The sequence below is a fragment of the Callorhinus ursinus genome, unplaced genomic scaffold (assembly GCF_003265705.2).
Source record: "Callorhinus ursinus isolate GAN/ISIS: 27379988/994484 unplaced genomic scaffold, GSC_fseal_2.0 scaffold1, whole genome shotgun sequence".
In the NCBI taxonomy this organism is placed as follows: domain Eukaryota; kingdom Metazoa; phylum Chordata; class Mammalia; order Carnivora; family Otariidae; genus Callorhinus; species Callorhinus ursinus.
In genome coordinates, this window is record NW_027397063.1 from 77204102 (window position 1) to 77223044 (window position 18943).

The window sequence follows — 18943 nt, forward strand, 5'->3', positions numbered from 1 at the left end:
TAATTGGGGGAAATAAGCAGAAGGAAGAAAACAATGAGTCTGACATCCATACTGACTGGGGGCAACAAATACTAATCTATTAGAAAAACATATTAACCAACCAGTGGGAGAACCAAGAAATTAGCAAGTGGAAGAAGAAACGTTCAAGTACAGCATTTTTCTGGAGAAAAACACAGAATAGCTATATAATGCAAGAGTTTACAAAGTAATCTCTAAAATAGTCATAAAGTCTTTGCTAATTTCATTGCCAAGAGTTTTTGACTTATTAGGGAATTTGATTAAAAATTTAATATACCCCGGGCTCCTGGGTGGCTCAGATGGTTAAGCGTCTGCCTTCAGCTCAAGGTCATGATCCCAGGGCCCTGGGATCGAGTCCCGCATCAGGCTCCCTGCTCCTTGGGAGCCTGCTTCTCCCTCTGCTTCTCTCTCTCTCTCCCTCTGTCTCTCATGGATAAATAAATAAAATCTTTAAAAAAAAAAAAAGACAAAAAAATTTAATATGCCCCAAACATTCATTGTCAATTCCTGGGGTCACCTGATATTGTCACAAAGTCCGTAATCAGGGAGGAAAATGCTTTAGCACTCAGAGGCAAATGGCCCCACATAGGGAAGATTCTATGACAGACATCCTCAGGTCTCGTCCACCCCACTCATGGCTGGCCTCTGAAGCCCTGCGTACCCCCTCCACCAGCAGCTCTGAGATGGGGGTGCTGCCCGCAGGACTTGCCACCGGTACTAAAACTTCAGGACACACTGAAATCCAAATCCCTTTAAAAGCTACCCCATATAGAACAAACACTTCAGTCTAATGATCCATGCTTTCTTCCCTCTTGCCGTATTAATGTCTACGTGTTGATCCTGTAAGACTCTTTTCACGTTCAAAGGCAGTACTCTATGACATGTGCTCTGAAGACCTTCTTTCACTAATGATAAGCCTATGCTGACAAGTCTCTCTCTCCCAATTCCTTTGGTTGATAGCCTGGGGTCAGAGCTGAGCTGACTCTTAAGTTTTCCAACCCTCAACCTCATGCTCTCATTAACCAGCCGCACCCCCACTAAGATTACTGCCCTGGAAAATACCGTAAAGCAGTTGTCTTCCTGTGGCCAAAAGTGCAGCCTTGAAATCGGGCAGGACCTTCTTTTGCATAAGCACTGTGCTAAAATTGCAGAAACTAAGATCACATCTTGGGTTTTGTAATGATGCTAGGCAAAGTACATTCAAGAGGAAAAGGAACTGCCCCAGAGTGTAAAGACTGGGGTGAGTCTCTCAATGTCCAGTGTTCTTTGTCTTAAGGTGTGATGCACTACGTCTTTAGAGAAAAATAAAAATAGGGGGCACCTGGGTGGCTCAGTTGGTTGAGCGTCCAACCCTTGATTCAGCTCGGGTCATGATCTCAGGGTTGTGAGATCGAGCCCCCACGTCAAGCTCTGAGTTCAGTTTGAAGTCTGGCTTGAGATGCTCTCTCTCTCCTTCTCCCTCTGCCCCTCCCCCACCCTCACTTCACTTTCTCTCTCCCTCTCTAAAAAAATAAAAAATGTTTAAAGAAAGAAATCATGCAGATTAGAAAACTACCAATTGACAGTGAAATACAACTTGAAGAATAAGAGGGCAGAATACAAAATAATGCTTTTCTCAAGTGATGATGGGTAGAGTGCTTTATTTTTTTTTTAAGATTTTATTTATTTATTTGACAGAGAGAGACACAGAGGAAGAAGGAACACAAGCAGGGGGTGTGGGAGAGGGAGAAGCGGGCTTCCCACCGAGCAGGGAGCCCCATGTGGGGCTCGATCCCAGGACCCTGGGATCATGACCTGAGGCAAAGGCAGAACGCTTAACAACTGAGCCACCCAGGCGCCCCGGTAGAGTGCTTTATTAAATTAAAACAGGTTATAAATGAAATTCAGATATATTGCAGTGATTTTTAAAATAAATTTTAGCATGCATGAGGATTCCAAAAATATATTCATTCTACAGTAACTGCTTAATATATGTCAAAACACAAGAAACACAAAAATGGGGGGAAATCACTGATAAATGTTATTGGGACAGGGCGCCTGGTGGCTTAGTTGGTTAAGCGACTGCCTTCGGCTCAGGTCAGGTCATGATCCCGGGATCCTGGGATCGAGTCCCACATCGGGCTCCCCCTACTCTGAGGGGAGCCTGCTTCTCCCTCTCCCTCTCCCTGCCACTCCCCCCACTTGTGTTCTCTCTCTCTCTCTCTTCGTCAGATAAATAAATAAAAATCTTTTAAAAAGAAAAAAAGTTAATGGGACAGTTAGACAACAGTATACAATAAAATTAACCTTGATCTACATTTTATACCAAACATGGAATAAGGTCCAGAGAGCTCCAAGAGATAAGCATTTAAAAAATCAGAATAGAGCAGAAGAGCATATTTATCCCACTTATTAAGGGGAAAATAATTTCTGGCCAAGAAAATATAGGATAGAGAGATGGTGTAGTTGAGTATAAAAATGTAAACACTAATGAAAAAGTTTTACACTACAAAAAAAAATGAAACAAATAGAAAACCAATCACAACAGAATGAGGAAAGATGTAAAGTACAATGAAGAAAAGTTTATATCCAAATTATGTAAAAATTGATAAAATTACAAGATGTCAGCATTCATTTTCAACTTGGTAAGTTTTTCTTTTAAGATCGTTTAGTTTTAATTGTGAGAAAATATTAAAGTCAAATCATCACATTCTCACTACCTCCTGAAGTAATAAGCACATTAAAACAATCTCAAGGCAAGTATATGCCTACTAAACTAGCAAAAAGTATTAAAATTACAAAGCCTGAAGCCAAAGAGAAAACCTGTATATGTACTCTCACAATATAAATCGGTTCTATCTTTCTAGAGATCAATACAACTATGACCCTTTGACACAGTATTTCTCCTTTGGGTACAGACTGCAGGAACCCAAAAGAAAAAGGGGAAAAAAACCCTAATTTGCACAAAAATATTCACAGATGCACTATTTATAATAGGAAAAAAAGCTCCCAAACAGAGGAGCTAAGACCTTGTGGCATATAAACACAACAAAATATTACAATGTTATTTTTCCTTTTTTTCTTTTTTCAAGATTTTTTTTTAATTCAAGTTAGTTCACATATAGTGTAGTATTAGTTTCAGGGATAGAATTTAGTGATTCGTCCAGTGCTCATTACATGAGATGCCCTCCTTGATGTCCATCCCCCAGTTACCCCTTCCCCCAAACCCACCTGCCCTCCAGCAACCCTCAGTTTGTTTCCTATGGTTAAGAGTCTCTTATGGTTTGTCTCCCTCTCTGATTTCATCTTGTTATATTTTTTTCCTCTCTTTCCCTATAATCCTCTGGTTTGTTTCTTAAATTCCACATATGAGTGAGATCACATGATAATCGTCTATCTCTGATTGACTTATTTCACTTAGCATAATACCCTCTACTTCCACCCACGTCATTGCAAATGGCAAGATTTCATTCTTTTTGATGGCTGAGTAAATATAGCAAATTGTATGTCGTGTATATAGGACATAGTATAGAATTGTATACAGTATGCACAGAAAAATAATGTTCACGAAAAAACACATGCCAATGACAAGGAGGAAAAAGAAGAGAGGAAGGGAAGTCTGTTCATTGACCAAGATCTGAAATGAAGCTGGAATGTCATCAATGGTTTTATATTTAAGTTCTTCACCTTGGGGCTCACAGCCTTACCTCCCATTACCTTTGTGCTGGGTCCAAAGAAGTGTTTGTCAAAGTACTATCACGAAAGACCAGATTGTTTGGTGTTGTGTTTCGTTTTGTTTCTGTTCATTAAGGAAAGACATGTGACCCCACTGCATGTGACTAGTCCCGGCTCCAGCCAGATGTGAACTTACTCCCACGTGTAAGTCCCACAAAACCCAAATGGGTCTATACGCTGTTCAAACAAACTAATCCACTGCTCACACACTTGGATGTCAAGTTGCTATAGAAATTTCTAAATGCTTACTCTCAGTGTTTGTGCTTATCTCTTGGAACCAGTCAGCTGACCACACTTGAGTAGCACTGGCCTCGAGCTACCAGCTGCCATATCCACACCCCATTCTTAGAACTGCCCAGGACACTACAGTTCTAAGAGTGCCTCATGGTCAAGAAAGCATCACTTCAAGGACCCTCAGAGATGTCGGGTCAGGCCCCAGACCTTCAGAGCAGCCCACACCAAAACCAGCTACATACACTAATACCTCCATGACTGTACGAGCGCCCTAGATCCCACGCCTGTCCACTTGCCCACCAACCATCCTGTGCCCATAACCGATTCCCATATCTCCTGGCTCATCAGCCTGTGCGGCTGGTCCGTAACCCCAAATCCACTTGTATTTCATGACTGTTAGCATCTCATTCATTGAAATCTGTGGCTGTGGGAAACCCAGGCTTCCTTCATTTGAGGCCACCATGTTCAGATCCTGAATCACACATTCGCTCCTTGAGGGCAGAGAAATCACGTCATGTTCATTACTAAATTCCAACAACAGTACCTGGTACAGAGCAGAACTGAAGAAACAGTTATGGAGTGAGTGGCAAAGTTTGTGTAGTTATTTGTCATCCAGTCCCAGAGTTTAGTCTCTCTCTGGAACTGATCCTCAGCACCCTTCTGATCTGTATTTAAGACACTTCAGAGCACAGGCTCCATTTCAAGTCTTTGACAGAACTAAACAGTGAGGATCATCAAAAGAAAGCTGGTGGCCAGGCGCAGAAAAACAGCCCTAGACATCTGCAGGAACACTAGTTTTTCAGGTTTATTCAGCTAAAACCAGGCTCTCAGCAGCTTGAACACTTGAACCCCGTTACCCCAGCTCCCCTCCTTTCTGTGACCAAGCCAGCCTCACTGGTTCTTCAGGACAGTGGCTGCCATGTCCACACCCTATCCCACCTTAGACCCGATCTGGCTCCTACCTCCAGAGGCCACCCAGACCAGAACAGCCAGTGTGCACTTCTCTGCATGCATGCTCTCAGCTAAATAACATTCTAATGATCATTTTCATGATGCGCTAAACAGAAACTTGACCAACATCCAAGACTTGATTTGGAAACCTGAAATCACAAGGAAGTCAAGAAATGTTATTCAGGGCTTCTCTAAAGCTCTATAATGATCCCCTACCACAATTTCTCCCACGCCACAATCAAACCACGAGAGAGGAGCAACATTAGAAGCCCATGCATTGCTTAAACCCACCCTTCAAAGCATTTCAATATAAACATGATATACAAACATTCGTTCATTTATTACTTTATACTGTATTATCCTACATACTATTCAGAAGTAACATCAAGGACAAAGTCACCTTTCTTTACAAAGCTGCCTTTTAAAAGAATATTAAAACCAAGGCAAATATAAAGGTCAAGGTTACATGTTTTCAGAATAGCAAGTGAACAGTCATTTTAAATAAAAATACACCACATTGTCAATCAGTAGGTGTTCAGAGAACTTTGTTTACGATGGTGTGTTCTTGGAGACCGGCCTCCGCTGGAAGACAGGAAGGGAGAGCGAGCCTGTGTGAGCAGCGCACTCAGGAAACAGAGTCACTGCGTAACGCTTGTTTTTATAACCACAGACCAGTGTGGAAAACAAGCAGCCATCGCCGCAAAGAGAAACATGATGTAGGTAGATGGTGTCACAACAAATCCCCGTCCAGGACAAATTCCATACTAACACCCAGGAAGGATGTGACTCACACACTCATGCAAAAGGGAGATGAAAAGGACAAGAAAACAGTATTTTCTAGAACACTGATTTAAAAAAAAAAAAAGGAAAGAAAGAGAAATGGACTGAATTAGCTACTTGTAACAGTGAAAGGAAATCACCTGAATGCCCAAGAACAGATTTCTTTAGTAATTTATACATCCACGAATTGTAACACCTTTCAGCCATTTAAAATTTATTTGTAATGCGTATTTACTGAAAGTTAAAGCTCTGCACAGTATTTTTGAGTGAAAAGAGCAGGAAACCAAACAGTGCTTACAGCGTTACAACATACACACGTGCTGGCCCTGCACGTGGTGGTGGGACATCATCTCTGCACGCAGAACCCACATGGGAAGGTCTTCTTTGTTGTCTTTCACATTTTCTAATTTTTCTTCAGGAAAATTGATTCATTTTTTAATAGTAGAAACAACCAAATGTGTTTAGAACTAATTATATGTATACGTAATAGAACGAGCAGTTGTTCAAGTGTTCCCTTTTCTTAACCCAAGCTTTCCTTAGGCTTTCACAACCAACTTCATAGCTCTAAGGGGCTGTGTATTCTTGCTACTCCCAGTAACTAAGATTATCTGAAATAACTAAGATTATCTCAAAATGTGTGGCTTAGGAGATTTGGGAACACACAAGTAAAAGAGGGGATGAAGAGTGTAATCCCAGGGAGAAGGATGAGAATGTGTGACAAGACAGAAGTGAACCAAAGCCAGGTCACTGCGCCCCAGCCCAGGCAGATGCCATCCGCGTTCATAGAAGGGGATTCAGAGGCCGTCTATGTGGCGTGGGGAGAAGCTATGAAGGAGCATGAGGCAGTGATGTCTCCTCTGGGGGTTAGAGAAGCTGGTGGGGTGTGGGGCAGGAGGAGTGGATTCAGCAGAGGGAAAGACAAGCCCAGTCGGTGCTCTGATGACATTTACATCCTACTACAAGATCACTCTGGCTACCGGGGGGAACCGTAGGGTGGGGGCCAAGAGAATATAAGGTCACAAAGCTATTACGCAGTCTAGAACCACACCACCACTGGCCACATGGAAATATCTAGCTCTAAATTAATTTAAATTAGAGCGCCTGGGTGGCTCAGTCGTTAGGCGTCTGCCTTCGGCTCAGGTCATGATCCCAGGGTCCTGGGATCGAGTCCCACGTCGGGCTCCCTGCTCGGCGGGAAGCCTGCTTCTCCCTCTCCCACTCCCCCTGCTTGTGTTCCTGCTCTCGCTGTCTCTCTCTCTGTCAAATAAATAAATAAAATCTTTTTAAAAAATAAAAATAAATTAATTAATTTAAATTAGTTAAATGAGAAGTTCAGTTTCTCAAACACAATGGCCACGTGGCAAGTGCTCAAGAGCCACGTGTGGCTATGGGTTACCACACTGGAGATGCAGAACAATTCCATCACCACAGAAAGTTCTTTTAGACAGCCCTTGTCTAAACAAGTCAAGATGGTGGCTTAGCCTGGGGGAGGTGGCAGGAAGTCAGGGAAGGGGACTCACAGCAGGGACGGGGAAACTTTGGCAGGCGCAGGTTATAATTTTAAGAAAGAGTCCCTGAGCAAAAAGATGGATGAGAGAGGGGTGTGTGGAAAAGGGCAGAATCAAGGACAGCTCCTGTTTTAACTCATTAGACTCATAAGACTACCCACCTCTCTCTGTTGAACCCTTGCTTTCATCAAGCAACCACCTGCCTATTAATTCTGCCTCTCAGGTACTTCCACATCTGAGTGGTACCTATAAACATTCCAATGACCAGAGCACAGATCCCCAGGACATTCTGGCTTCTAGAGGCAAACAAACAGACAATAGTTTGTTTGGCTTTTTTTAAAGATTTTATTTATTTGACAGAGAGAGACACAGCGAGAGAGGGAACACAAGCAGAGGGAGTGGGAGAGGGAGAAGCAGGCTTCCTGCTGAGCAGGGAGCCCAATGCAGAGCTCGATCCCAGAACCCTGGGATCATGACCTGAGCCGAAGGCAGACACTTAACGACTGAGCCACCCAGGCGCCCCTGGACAAGAGTTTTTAAATGCAAAAATTAAATACAGGCAGACGGGAAGCCAATGGGCAATAAGAAAGTAAAACAAAGTTCCAGATCAAGGGCAGCAAGCATGCAATCCACAGAAAGGGGAAATATGATGAGGAAAAAGCACTATCAAAAAACAGGCTGAACAGCAAGGAAACACTCAAACAGCTTGCCAGTAGAACAAAACTTCCAGAACACAATATTTGCAAAATCCAAAAACCTTGCTTCCAAAAGCAAATCCACTGAAATAAAATTATCCATATAAACTAAGTAGAAAAAACCAAATGCATATAATCCCAGGAGAGTGTAGGCCTCTCTGCAGGACATCAATAAATCTTGCTTGTGGCCATGAAGTGTCAAGAAAAAATACAAATGGGGTGCCTGGGTGGCTCAGTTGGTCAAGCAACTGCCTTCGGCTCGGGTCATGATCCTGGAGTCCGGGGATCGAGTCCCGCATCGGGCTCCCTGCTGAGCAAGAAGTCTGCTTCTCCCTCTGACCCTCCCCCCTCTCATGCTCTCTCTATCTCATTCTCTCTCTCAAATAAATAAATACAATATTTAAAAAAAAGAAAAGAAAAAATACAAATGTTGATGCAGTAATGATTCTTCCCATTTGCTCCAACTTTGCCATTTTCCCCTCTGCAGAGGGCTCCCACATATGCCTTAGAGCCGCACAGCCAACCCAGACAGCTAAAGGCAGACTCCAAACTGCTGCGTTTTAACACACTGTATATTTACTGTTCCACCGATCCAACATTTAGGAACTTTTTTTCTAAGGATAAAACCACATCCTTGCTCTGGGTATTTGGAGCAATGAGGATGCTGTCACCCAAACAGCTGGGGAAGGGTTTTGGCAAGGCATGAGGAACAGCTACTACAAGGTTCACAGGACAAATAAGCAAAATAAAACTTGACAGAGTGAGGACACTGAGGTGAGCACCTTCGGCAGGGCTAAACTGAAGCTACAATCCATGTAAGCAGTTCCCAGCTTACATATAAAAAGAGAAAATGTGAAACCACCTATCAAAGGTAAAAACGTTTTATAGTCATTTCTTCTCATTTTTAAAAAGAGATGGTTTCTTCAGGGTGCATTTCCCCTGACAAACTATATTAAACATGAGGATTAGGTTTCCAGGCTAACCCATAAAAGCCCATCACTACGAGCTGGATTTGAGTATGAATAATAGCCCTGAACAGAGTTCCCCTCCAAGGAGGCCAGCAAACACTCCTGCCCAAGGCTTTTGCTGAAGGGCAGAGCCTCATGCAGAATTGCCAAGTACAGGCTGTCTCTCCTTGGCAACCCCAAGATACTATAAATCTCATTTCACATTCTTCTCAGAAGGATCCCCCCCCTCAACTAAATCCCACTGAAGAGATAGCTAGCATTAAGTAGGTTTAATGGGAAGGCATGATTATAACAACCCTTCCAGGTAGGTACTACAGGGGGGAAAGCCAAGGCTCAGAGAAATTCAGTGAAATTAAGACACCTGCTGAAGTCTTACTGCTACTAAGTAGTAATGGGGTGGGGGGAGGGGCTAGGACCCAGGCCAGTCTGGCCCTCCACATGCTGCCTGGGGCAACTGAGAAGCAGACGTTGTTTTGGTGGCAGGAGCCAGGTGGGCGGCTGTGGGCAAGCACACGCGTCATGGAGGCTTGGGGAAAAGAGCAGTTTCTTCCTTTTTACCAAGGCCATTTCATTCCAGGAAAGGAGACGGGGCAGGCAAAGGAGAGCACCCCACAAAGGAGAGCACCCCACATTTGTGCCAGGTGCTCTTCCAGGCTTTCCTGAAGGGGAGGAGAGAGGCCCCAGCAGGACGCAGCAGCTCCACTTCCCAGACTCCAAAGGACAGCCGGAGTCCCTGGGAGGTGGCTGCCCCAGGCTGACAGCTCCCCGACAGGACAGTGACAAGGCCCAAGGTGCTGGGCTCCAGACCACCGGGCCCCCACAGCCCACCCACCCTCATCAACCGATGTCCAGCCAGTGGGCTGGATCTGTCGGTGGTCCTGCTCTGCTGGTGCAGGCCTAGAGAAACAGTGCATATTGGCTGGGGCTCCGTCCAAAGCTTCAGGCTTGAGACTCAATGGCCAAACATGCTCAAAGGCACACGTCCAAAGGAGCAAATCAGCAGCTGTGCCTAAAGGATACAATATGTGAATTACTTTCACCCTTGTCCCCTGCCCATTCCTCTCTCCTCCTGGCCAGTCAATCCACTGATCCCACTAACAGACCACGAAGCCTATTTCTAAGAACTGCTGGGGACAGAGACATCTGTATCCAGGTCACCACTTTGAGCAACACCCAAAGAATTAACCAGGGCCAAGAAAGCGACACTTGGTTGCATCAGGAGAAAAGTTTTCATAACTGCAACTTACAAGAGCCGTCAGGCTCTGGGCCAATCGCCCACGTAGTCAATATGGGGCAGATTTACTCTAGAGTGATTTTATTGCATACAACAGTCAAGTCTGCATGTATTCCCTCTGTAACTACTTGTGCAACAGGATTATCTGTTCAAATTTCTAATTCCTGGAGGAAATACTGCCCCAGACTCCTGTCTGAGTTTCCCCACGCAGCACCCACCCACCTGATTTGACCGACTCACCCCCATTTATGCCCTTGATACACTCCATCTGCCCCACTACAAACCCTGAAGTCACCTTTAGCTCCTCCCACTCCTTCATCTGCAGCATATTCTAAGTCACTAAGTTGCGCTGTACCTTTCATCAAAATGTCTACTGAGTTTAGTCCCATCACTCCGCCATCTCTCTCCCCACTGTCATCACCCTCATGAAAGCATCACCCCCCCCAATATTACTACTACCCCGATTCCTATTCCGGTTCTCCCCACCTCCCAACCTTAGTCCTCCTTCGGCTTCCAGGACAGCCACAGCAAGTAACCACTGTCCTCGTGCTATTCCCTGGCTCCTGACTGGCCAGCCCATCGGTCGACCTTACCAAGGCCGACCTTTATAACCCGCAGAGGATTCAGCCCTGCTTTTCCGTTGCCCGAGTAATCCTCTCTTCCTCACATACATCCCAAGCTTGGTGCCACCTCCATGCCTCTGTCCCTTCCTCCCCCAAAATGCCACTTTTCAGATCCCATCCCTGTATCCAGACCAGTAACTTTTCTAGATTGTATTGATTATTCCTGCATCTGAAATCTCCACTCGTACATGGTAAGTGCCACACTGTTTAAAATTTAATACTCTATAAGTGCTTCAGGGTCTAAGGTCATGACACGTCAGGGCTCAAGTCCCAACTGTGTCACGCACCAGTCTTTGAACAAGTCCCTGAGCAAGCTACGTAACCTCTCTGACTCTCAGTTTCCTCTTCTGTGAAACATGGCAACAATAGTAATTATCACTTATGAGCCAATTACTATCGTGATTAAATGAGATAATGTATATAAAAGTACCAAGCACCGTGTTTGACTCCTAGTAGACACTCACAATTGGTGCTCATACTCCATATTATGCTAGAAACATCTATGTCATACTCTTCTTTACTGTAGTCCTCTGTTTCCCTCCTAAATACTCAGACCCTCCCAGGGAAGTGCTGGGTATATAGTACGCTCTAAGTAAGTATGAATACTTGCTAATTAACACAAAACAAATTGTTTTATTTTTAATTTCCTCACAGGAAGCACACACACTGTTGTACACCTCAAGCACCATCTCTAGTCTGGAGGCGTATTCAGATTCATTAAATTCTTGTCATTATTGCATTGACCTGCTGTTCCAGACCTAAAAATAGGTGCTCTTGTTCCCATCTTCCCTGTGCTTGGGGACAAGAGGAGTCCTGGGCTGACTGCCCATAATACTGAACATGAGCGGCAGCCCAGAGGCCCGGGCTACCTCCACAGAGACCAGCCCTCTTGTCATCTCCCCGAGGAGCATTCTGTGTGATCACGTCCACCAAGATCCCTCTGGCACCCAGAATCACAACACACAAAACACCTAGGAAGGACCCAAGACACCTCTCCCTAGTTCGTCAAGGGTCAAGTTTATGACTTTTTAGATTATAATATGACAAAATAAAAATATGGTATTGGTTACTTTTAATAACATTTTTTATTCCAAAATACATGTTCATGAGAAAAAACAGGGGCGCCTGGTGGTTCAGTTGCTTGATATCAGCTCAGGTCTCGATCTCACAGTGAGTTCAAGCACCCTGTTGGGCTCCATGCTGGGCATGGAGCCTACTTAAAAAAAAAAAAAAAAAAAATTGAAAAACAGAAAAGATGCAGCCTCACCAGCACAGGTGCACAAGACCCCAAGTGTTCCACGTCCTCAACAATCAGTATCCCAACCATGACAGAGATGTACAAAGTGCTTTGTGAGCAAAGGAAAGTAAGTGTCTAACTCAGCTTGGGGACAAGGGAGTGGTGAGGGCTTTACAGAGAACATCTGAGCTGGTTTTTAAGGATCAGTAGGGTTTTTCCTTGGGGGGTGAGGGGTCGGGAGAAGGCATTCCAGGCCAAGGGAAGAGCATGCACCAATGCATGGAGAGCTGAAGGCATGGAGCATGTGAAGAACACAAAGTCCCTGGGGCCTAAAGGAATGTAAGCAGAGGTTAGGTGTTAAGTGACAACACTGGCAAGGAAAGTTGGATCAACTTGGTAAACTGATTTGAGGTGCTATGTTAGGAAAGCCTGAATGGTGCTTTGAAAAATCTAGGCAGCGAAATGACATGATAAGACCCATGTTTTAGAAAAACTGAGGGTGCAGTGTGACAGACTGGAAGGAAGGCAAGACGGTCAGTTAAGAAAATTCTTATGCAACAGTCCAGGCAAGGGATGATGAGAACTTGAGCCTGGGCCGTGGATAAGGAGAGAGGAGGCTACCCTGGAACCTGGTCTCTAGTGGGATGTAATATAAAAGAGAGGGAGAACTTTTGGCTTTCGCCTCGTAGGAGGCAAAGGTGCAACTCTCTTCAGTGGTCCTGAATCCGGACTCATCCAACACCAGCTGCCTCCACCATGCCATCTAAGTTCGACCCCAACGAGAACAAAGTCATGTACCTGAGGTGCACCAGTGGTGAAGTCAGAGCCACGTCTGTCTGCCCTGGCGCCAAAGATCAGCCTGCTGGGCCTGTCTCCAAAAAAGGTTGGTTGATGACATTGCCAAGGTGACCAGTGATTGGAAGGGTCTAAAGATTACAGTGAAAGTGACCATTCAGAACAGACAGGCCCAGATTGAAAGGGTACGTTTTACCTCTGCCCTGATTATCAAAGCCCTCAAGGAACCACCAAGAGACAGCAAGAAGCAGAAAATCATTGAGCACAGTGGAAGTATCACTTTTGATGAGATTGTCAATATTGGCCAACAGATGCGGCAACAATCTTTAGCCAGAGAACTCTCTGGAACCATTAAAGAGATCATGGAGACTGCCCAGTCTGTGGGCTGCCATGTTGATGGCCACCACCATCATGACATCACAGATGACATCAACAGTGGTGCCATGGAATGCCCAGCTAGTTAACTACAAAGGAAAATACTTCAATAAAGGATCATTTGACAAAAAAAAAAATAAAAATAAAAAGATGGGGCACCTGGCTGGGTCAGTCGGTGAAGTGTCTGCCTTTGGCTCAGGTCATAATCCCAGGGTCCTGGGATCGAGCCCTCATCGGGCTCCCTGCTCCGTGGGGAGCCTGCTTCTCCCTCTCCCTCTGCTTGTACTCTCACTCTCTATCAAATAAATAAATAAAATCTTTTAAAAAATAAAATAAAATAAAAGAGGGAGATACACACATGCCCACAGCAGCCTTATTCACAATAGGCAAAAATGGAGGCAAGCCAAGTGTCCACCAGCAGATGAATGGATAAACGAGATGTGGTCTGCACATACAATGTAATGTTACTCAGCTTTAAAAGGGAAGGAAATTCTGACACACGTTACAACACAGACAAACCATGCAAACATGGTAAGTGGAATAAGCCCGTCACAAAAGGGTAACTACTGTATGGTCTCGCTTCCATAAGGTGGTACCTAGAGCAAATTCATAGAGACAGAAAATAAAATGGTGGTTGCCAGAAGCTGGGAGGCTGGTGGGCTGGGGAGTTACTGGTTAAAAGGCACAGAGTTTCAGTTTTGCAAGATGAAGAGCTACAGAGAGGCATGGTGGTGATGGTCATGGAACAACGTGAATGTCCTTTAATGCCACCAAACAGTACACTTAAACACCGTTAAGATGGTGAAATTTATGTTATGTGCATTTTATACAATTTTTTTAAAGATTTTATTTATTTATTTGACAGAGAGATACACAGCGAGAGAGGGAACACAAGCAGGGAGAGTGGGAGAGGGAGAAGCAGGCTTCCCGCCGAGCGGGGAGCTCCCTGCGGGGCTCAATCCCAGGATTCTGGGATCATGACCTGAGCGGAAGGCAGACACTTAACAACTGAGCCACCCAGGCGCCCCTTATACAATTTTTTTTAAAGCAAGGGAGAGAGAGGGAGGCAGAGTTGATAATACTGTACATCTCTCAGCCTGTGGCCCCAAATGAAGGGCAGCACCCTTAACTGCACTGCAGTCCACAGGAAGAACAACGCAGGGGAGTGAAAACAGAATTCAGAGCTGCACAGATGCCCAGGCTCCACACAACTGAGGACACAAACTTTCCCAAGCAGCTCCCTGACAGGATCAGCATTGTCTCTTACATTCCCAGACTCTAAAAATGATACAGCTTGAAAGATAATTAAGGGCAGCCAAAAAGAGACAGGAAGTGCCTTCTTGATTATTCGTTTGGAAAAGCGGGATTCTAGTGTATGTGGGGCAGATTACACATATACGTCAATTTCACTCCTTCCTGAAACCCAAAGAAAAGAACAGTAAAGACATCGTGTCTTTAAGGAACATCACCCGTAGCAACAAAATCTGGAAACCGGACTACAGATGGAAAAGCAGTACAAGACTAAGAGAAGCCGAAAAAGAGGATTCCTAGCTAGGCCTGCAGCGGAGAAAACCAAGATCCAATCTGATGTCCACCCCAGAATTTCCAAGAGACTCCAGAACTAGTAGCTCCAGGAACTCTGAAAGCTGAGGTGGAACAAGGGCTGAAGGAAGAGCAGCACAGGGGAGTGAAAAGAGAATTAGCACTCAAGAAGGAAGGTTTGAAAATCCATCTAGGTAGCAATCAGAGCCCCAAATCCCTCCTCCAGGCGCAGTGGGCCCTCCCACATGGGCAAACCACTGGAGGTTTATTCTCTAGAGCAGGTAAAAACACAGGACTCGGGTCTGTGGGACAAGGAGCTCAGTTAAGAACAGGAGTTCCGTTAGGAATACACGGAGACTTAGAGGCATGTGTGTAATGTATGTGTATAAGTCTGGATGTGGACCAAAAATACCAACTATTCTAGGTATTTCAGGCAGGAAGGAATTTAATACAGGGAATTAGAGGGTACATAATCGTGGTTAGAGCTGTGAGAGCCAAGGTCAGAGAAACCACCACTCATGTTCAGGAAATCCAGATGCACAAGCATCGTGAGAAATTGCATAGATGATCCCAGCTCCCCCATAGGCTGAGGTGGCCTGGAGTCCCAGAAGGATACTCTGAAGCGGACAAGAAAATCCCACACCTGGCATGGCTGTTGCTACAGTAACAATGTAGCTTCTCCTTCTGAAACTCTCACTGGCAGAATCAAAATCAGAACCCTCCTGTCTAGGGGCATCTGGGTGGCTCAATCGGTTAAACGTCTGCCTTGGGCTCAGGTCATGATCTCAGGGTCCTGGGATCGAGCCCGCCTCAGCCCTACTCAGCAGGGAGTCTGCTTCTCCCTTTCCCTCTGCTCCTCCCCCCACTCGTGCTCTTTCTCTCTCTTCTCTCAAATAAATAAATAAAATTTTAAAAGGAAAAAAAAGGGTGCCTGGGTGGCTCAGTTGGTTAAGTGACTGCCTTTGGCTCAGGTCATGATCCAGGAGTCCTAGGATCGAGTCCCGCATGGAGCTCCCTGCTCAGCAGGGAGTCTGCTTCTCCCTTTGACCCTCCCCCTCTCATGCGCCCGCTCTCTCATTCTCTCTCAAATAAATAAATAAAATCTTAAAAAAAACAAATCCTCCTGTCAAAAGATTCTGGCAATGGTAGTGTCCAGGTTCCCAGCCCCTACAACGTGGGAGACCGTTTAACAAAACAGGGATAGGGTTGAGAACAGTAGACCATATCCGGCCATATCCAATATCCAGATGCAGAGACCACCCTCGTCCTCCCCTCCCACTCAGTTCCCCGCTCCCTGGTACTGGCAGATAGACCTTCACCTTCCAGGCAGAAGATGACAAAGGTCTCCTAACCAGTGGCTAAAGGAAAAAATCAGGATGCTAAAATTTAAGGTTTCAAAGAAACAGCCCAACCAGATCACCCTCCAGTGAAGCTCACAATCAACAGAATAAGGAATTCTCACCTCCAAAAAAGGCCGATTCCCAGCCAAGTTGCTGCAGTTTTTTTCAAGAGGTCCCAAATTCTCTAAACTTTAATTTGCTTCAAAAAGAATGTACAGGAGACATAGGACATCTGTAGTTGAGCTAAGATTAACAACCAATTATTCAGTCACCACAAATGTGAAAATGTGAACCCATAAAAGCCACAGTGCAGGTGGGATGTATCACTGCAGTAACCGGTTGTGCCTACACATAGAACTCTGGAACTCTGGTTTTCAAAGTCCGACCTGGAAACCCTGTCATGCCCCCAAGGCCCTTCGAGGGATCTGCAAGGTCAAAACTATTTTCATAACATGAACTTATCTGCCTTTGCCACTCCTGTTCTCTCCTGAGCGTACAGAGGCATTTTTAAGAGTCTGCATGACACCTGATGACACCATCATTCCCACAACTAACAGAATGGAAATTGTTTCAACTTTTTCTCGGTCTTAATTTCTAACGGGGTAAATATCAATAGACAGAAACCACACAAAAGCCCTCTGGCATGCTCGAAAATATTTAAGAGTATATAGGGCCAAAAATCTTGAGAATCATTGCTATAACACAACATTTTAGTTAGTTGCTTTTGGAAAGGAACTTTTAATATGTGAAACTAATTAGAATGAGTTAAAGTTTATATCTTCAGAGGAAAAAGAAATAAGAAATGTTTTACTATCTTAAATTGTTGATCCCTTAGGAGGAAGATTTTTCCACATAGATCCCCAAATTATCTTTCCCCTACAAATAAGTACCAGGATGGAAGTCTCACTGCCTGGAAGGGAGCATGCACACCACTACAGTAGTGAGCCCCTAACACGAGCTGTTCCTACAAGTAAATGATCTCAAAGCCTTTCCCAGTGGCTATGCAAACCAGACAGCACCATGAGGCCCCAGCTCCCCAGAGTTTTACAGAGGAATGTGGAGAACCAACCATGACATCTCAACATCGCTAAGGGATCTCAGAGCTTCAGAGAATGGGAAACAAGCTCCTTTTTACAAAATCACACTGATGCTGGAAGGGAAGGAGAGGTGTGAGGCACTGCTTATGCTGGTGTCACACCCTCTCGGGCCACCTTTTCAGTGTGTGCAGCTGCTTGTCATAGCAAGTGTGGCCAGACGTCCACGCCTCACTGCACTGGGATCTCTCTCCTCAGCAGCTGCTGGTCTCGGGAAAGCTTCTCAGGAAGCCCCTCCCGCACAAATACAAACCTGGAAGAGTGAGGGCGTTTCATCCCTGGAGCACCCCTGACCAGCAGACCATGGGAGCCAGTGGATAAATACTCCCCTCTCCATGTCCCAGGTGGAGGATACTGAGGCACATTCAACAGTTCCCCAGGGGTCCCTGGCCGGACTGAGCACCAGTGATCCATCATGGCAGCCAGCTCAGTAACTCACTCTTGGATTGGCTTTCCTTCCTCCCCTTTGTCAGTATTCCCTTGGATGTTCTTCCTCTTACGTTCCCTGGGATACCTTTCCAAAATAAACTGCCCGTGCTAAGCCCTTGTCTCAGTCCTTCAGCTGACCCCAGCTAAGATAAGGCATAAGATAAGCTCTCCACCTCCAGCCAGGTGGGGAAGGGGCATAGTTAACACGAGAGTGGCCCAGCTCCTCCCCGATCCTAAAGCTTGGCAGAAGGCTTCACATCTAGCAGATGTTTTAAAACAACCAGTTAAGTGAAAAGAGAATGAAATGATGGCCAGCTATGGAAAGCTGAAAGCTGAGGTGGAACAAGGGCTGAAGGAAGAGCAGCACAGGGGAGTGAAAAGAGAATTAGCACTCAAGAAGGAAGGTTTGAAAATCCGTCTAGGTAGCAATCAGAGCCCCAAATCCCTCCTCCAGGCGCAGTGGGCCCTCCCACATGGGCAAACCACTGGAGGTTTATTCTCTAGAGCAGGTAAAAACACAGGACTCGGGTCTGTGGGACAAGGAGCTCAGTTAAGAACAGGAGTTCCGTTAGGAATACACGGAGACTTAGAGGTATGTGTGTAATGAGTAGAAACTACACACTAATTGCTGTGTTATATGACATAGACTAATTGCTGTGTTATATGACATAGACTCTAATGTGGGTTTCAGAGGAAATGATGAAAAAATGCTACAACTAATTGCTGTGTTATATGACATAGACTCTAATGTGGGTTTCAGAGGAAATGATGAAGTCTCAAGCAGAAGATGATCAAGACAGGAGGGTGGTTCTGGAAAAGGAAATGAGTCTTAGCCACTGGAGACCCAGAGACTGACCTCCCCAACGTTGGCAGCCTAGAAGGTGAGGGGAAGCGGGACAGAGTACATTCAGATGAACGAGGGGTTCAGCAACCTAGGGGATGAGTAGATTTTACATGGTGGTCCATGAAGGCTTATGAGAAAAAGTGTGGACCGCTGTCTCCACTTAACCACACCAAACTTTCTACATAATCCCGGACAATCAAACACTTGGGCTTACAACCCCATGCCTGTCTTTATCTCTTTCTTTTCTTCCCAGAGTGATTATGAATTGTCCGGGCATACTTTACACATTAATTTATTTAATCAACAAAACAACCCCATGAGGTAAGTTCTATTATTGCCCCCATTTTACAGATGGGAGAACCTGGAACACAGAGAAGTTACACAGCTGGGAGACAGAGTTGGGGATAAACCCTGCCAGTCTGGCTCTCTCTCACACTTTGTCCCCCACAGTCAATAAAGTCACCATATCCCACGTGATAATCCCACATGATTCCTTTCACAGTGCTTCCCATATGTTGAATCCTTAGCATTTTCAGAACCTGTAACCGCAGGTAACTCATAC

The 18943-nt window shown here is 45.1% G+C and overlaps 1 protein-coding gene and 1 non-coding gene across 3 annotated transcripts in view; one reads left to right on the plus strand and one right to left on the minus strand.

Moving 5' to 3' along the window:
- USP13 (ubiquitin specific peptidase 13) overlaps positions 1-18943 on the minus strand; it is a 109908-nt gene that overhangs the window by 87768 nt on the left and 3197 nt on the right. The gene's annotated exons all lie outside the window — the stretch shown is intronic.
- Positions 1134-1310, plus strand: LOC112834721 (small nucleolar RNA SNORA81). The gene has a single exon (XR_003211011.1). It is a non-coding gene; the product is annotated as a small nucleolar RNA SNORA81 (small nucleolar RNA).